Source organism: Serinus canaria, chromosome 2, assembly GCF_022539315.1.
Source record: "Serinus canaria isolate serCan28SL12 chromosome 2, serCan2020, whole genome shotgun sequence".
In the NCBI taxonomy this organism is placed as follows: domain Eukaryota; kingdom Metazoa; phylum Chordata; class Aves; order Passeriformes; family Fringillidae; genus Serinus; species Serinus canaria.
The window spans coordinates 31646960-31647214 of record NC_066315.1 but is presented as its reverse complement, the minus strand read 5'-3'; positions in this window follow the sequence as shown (position 1 = coordinate 31647214).

Below are 255 nucleotides of genomic sequence, written 5' to 3'. Positions count from 1 at the left end.
CCACCTGAGGAGCAGAATGAATCCCTGAATAAAACAAGTCAGCTGCTTAAAGGAAAAACCAAAGCTGTTCTGAATAAACACCGTTAAGAGACATAAAAGAAATCCAGCTTCTTCCTTTCAGAAAGCTTCATGGTTACACATTTGCATTGCTGGGTTTGTTTTTTTCAGCAAATAATATTAAAACCAGATTTCTTTTATTTCAATCCAATGAGAGGTATCTGAGCAAAAATAGCAAATTTGTGACTGAAATTCAGT